This window comes from Sus scrofa, chromosome 13 (genome assembly GCF_000003025.6).
Source record: "Sus scrofa isolate TJ Tabasco breed Duroc chromosome 13, Sscrofa11.1, whole genome shotgun sequence".
Lineage (NCBI taxonomy): Eukaryota > Metazoa > Chordata > Mammalia > Artiodactyla > Suidae > Sus > Sus scrofa.
The window spans coordinates 22,114,586-22,118,320 of record NC_010455.5 but is presented as its reverse complement, the minus strand read 5'-3'; the positions used below and the strand labels follow the sequence as shown (position 1 = coordinate 22,118,320).

The following is a 3,735-nucleotide window of genomic DNA, read 5'->3' as shown; positions in this document are numbered from 1 at the left end:
GCTGTAGCTCCAATTTGACCCCTAGCCTGTGAACTTCCATATACTGTGGGTACAGCCCTAAAAAGACCAAAAAAACAACCCTGGAAGAAGTTCCCCTATGGTGCAGCAGGTTAAGGATCGGGCATTGCTATAGCTCACAAATGCAGCATGGGTTGATCCCTGGCCCAGGAACTTCCATATACCACAGACACAGCCAAAAACAAACAAACAAAAAACATATAAAACAAACAAAAAACCCTGGATTGCCAAGGGCCTTCATAAGTATAATACAAAATCCAGAAACCATTACAAAAAGCATAGTTTAATTTAACAATCTACATTAAAGTTTTTATCTTTTTTTTTTTTTTTTTTTTTGGCCACCCTGCAGCATATGGAATTCTCAGGCTAGGGATCAGATCTAACCCACAGTTGCAACCAACCTACACTGCAGTTGTAGCAACACTGGATCCTTTAATCCACTGTGCTGGGCCAGGGATGGAACCTGCATCCTGGTGCTGCAGAGATGATGCTGATCCCATTGCACCACTGCAGGAACTCCAAAATAAAAGTTTTTTTATTCTGCATGTCAGGAAATGCTACAAAATATTGAAATAACATGCAATTCATGGCTCTATAATAATCACATAACAACATTGGTGAATTTTACATAATTTGAGCCAATAAAAGGCCAACAAAAGAATGTATACTACATTATCTCATGTAGGTGAAACTAATCTACAGTGTTAGAAACAAGGAAAATATTGTCTTGGGGAGTAGCAAAGGCATATAGCAGTAAGGAGGGAAGTTTGAGGGGAGATCCTGGTATGCCTGCCAGTAGTATTCCTTCTTTGTCACTGGTGGTGACTACGTGGATATGTGTGAAATATTTCTGTTTCCTGATTGTGGTGATGGATACCCACATCTATACATGTGCTCAAACACATAGAATATACATCAAAAGTAAAACTCAATTTTAAAATATACAATTTTTTTTTTTTTTTGGTCATCCCATGTCACATGGAGTTCCCCAGGCCAGGGATCAGGATAGGCCAGTTTTGACCTATGTTGCAGCTGTAGCAAAGCTGGATCCTTAACCCATTGTGCCAGGACAGGGATCACACCTGTGTTCCAGTGCTCCCAAGACATCATGGATCCTGTGGTACCACTGCCAGAACTCCACAGTATGTAAATTTTTAAATAAATTGTTTGCCATAAAAAGAAATAAATAGGCACAGAATCTAAAAAGAATGAGGCAGCTCTATGCATAGAACTATGGGAAGATCTCAAGATGTTTTATTTAAGTCTGAAACAAAAGTGCACCACAGTGTAACAGCAGGGTACTCTTAGTATGATTAAAAATTATATCCGTGATGGAGTTCCCGTCGTGGCGAAGTGGTTAACGAATCCGACTAGGAACCATGAGGTTGCGGGTTCGATCCCTGCCCTTGCTCAGTGGGTTAACGATCCGGCGTTGCCGTGAGCTGTGGTGTAGGTTGCAGACGCGGCTCGGATCCCGCGTTGCTGTGGCTCTGGCGTAGGCCAGGGGCTTCAGCTCCGATTAGACACCTAGCCTGGGAACCTCCATATGCCGCTTGAGCGGCCCAAAAAATAGCAACAACAACAAAAAAAAGACAAAAAAAAAAAAATTATATCCGTGGGAGTTCCCATCATGGCTCAGTGGTTAATGAACCCTACTAGCGTCCATGAGGACGCAGATTCAATCCCTGGCCTCGCTCAGAGGGTTAAGGATTCAGCGTTGCCATGAGCAGTGGTGTAGGTCACAGATATGGCTCGGATCTGATGTTGCTGTGGCTGTGGTGTAGGCCAGCAGCTACAGCTCTGATTCAACCCATAGGCCAGGAACCTCCATATGCTGTGGGTACGGCCCTAAAAAGAAAAAAAAAAAAGAAAAATTATATCCGTGAGCTGTGTTGTAGGTTGCAGACACGGCTTGGATCTGGCGTTGCTGTGGCTGTGGTGTTAGGCCAGAAGCTACAGCTCTGATTTGACCCCTAGCCTGAGAACCTCCATATGCCTCAGGTATAGCCCTAAAAAGACAAAAACAAACAGAAGACTTACATTCACATATATACACGTGTTAAATTCCATGAAGATGCTTTTTTTAGATTTGATAAGTATTTTTAAATTTTTTTGGAAGTTGCTGATTTTTTTCATTTTATTTTTATTTTGAAAATATTTTCTAACCCTTTTTTTCTTTTCTTTTTTGGCTGCCCTCTGGCATATGGCATTCCGGGCCAGGGATCAGATCTGAGCCACAGTTTTGAACTACCCTAGATCCTTTCACACACTGTGCCAGGCTGGGGATCAAACCTTCATCCTAGTGCTGCAGAGAAGCCACCGATGCCGTTGCACCATAGCAGGAACTCCTGAAGTTACTGATTTTTTTTTTTTTAGATACAGATAATTTTAATGAAATTGGCATAGTTAAGACCAAAAAGATAAAGGAGACATTGTCAGTTTATCTTCAGCTCATGCCTTAACAGGCTAGTGAACACAACTTGAAACACAGGTGAATCTTGCTCTGTTCTAAGAGAGAGTAAAGGGATCTCCTCGCTATTTAAATATATTAATATAACCAGTTATAGAAATCTGAGTATAAAACCAATCTCCTATAGGTTCTGAGAAGGCATTCACCATTACCATCTTCCTGAAAAGTTTAACATTCCACATTCACGTTTAATCATCTCTGTAGAAGGGGAAAACAGTGATAGTACTTGTTGAACTCGAATTACTACTAAAATTGAAAAGGCTGACACAACTTAGAATAGATTTACAAGGAGATCCTGCTGAGTAGCATTGAGAACTTTGTCTAGATACTCATGTTGCAACAGAACAAAGAGTGGGGGAAAAAATGTAATTTAATGTATACATGTAAGGATAACTTGATCCCCTTGCTGTACAGTGGGAAAATAAAAAAAAAGAAAAGGCTGACCATATTCATTTAGCCACCAATCTTATTTAAATCAGGACCGTCCAAAAGAAACATTCCATCAGCTATACATGATCTGAATTCTAGTGTATGAGATCAGTTTAAATATGGTACACATATAAAAGTCATGAGACATTTTGGTCTTGTATTAAATAAGGCCGTGGCCAACTTCTACTCATTAGTAGCTTTTTTGAGATAAGCTCCCAAGTCTTCCCTTTCTCCCTTCTTCTTAATGCCAGCGAAGATCATTTTCATTCCAGGAATGCACTTCTTGGGATTCTCCAAGTATTCCATCAGTGTCTCCTCTCCCCAGGTGACACCTTTGCTCTTGTTGGCATCTGTGTAAGTGAATCCAGGAGCCTGACCTGTCTTCCACCCAAACAGACCATGGAGGTTTGGACCAGTCTTGTGCTTGCCTCCCTTTTCTACAGTGTGGCACTGGGCACACTTCTGAACAAAAATCTTCTTGCCCTTCTCAACATCACCCATTTTAAAATCGTTCTTTCACCAAGCACAACAGACAAGTGGTCACTCTCAAGCTGGACATCCCGCTTTCTAGCTGAAGGTGCTGATTTTTAACTTCAAAAATGGCAGTTTCATAGGGGTCACTCTGTGTGTGTGTGCTTATCTATAAAAACATATTGTAGACTACATCTGGAAAATTACATAATAAACTGGAGTTCCTATTGTAGTTCAATATGTTAAGAACCCAAAAAAGTGTCTGGGAGGATGTGGGTTCAATCCCTGACCTTGCTCAGTGGGTTAAGGATCTGGTTGCTGCATGCTGTGGCTCAGATCTGGCATTG

At 41.2% G+C, this 3,735-nt stretch overlaps 1 pseudogene; it reads right to left on the bottom strand.

Moving 5' to 3' along the window:
- Positions 2,937 to 3,461, bottom strand: LOC100158196 (annotated as a pseudogene).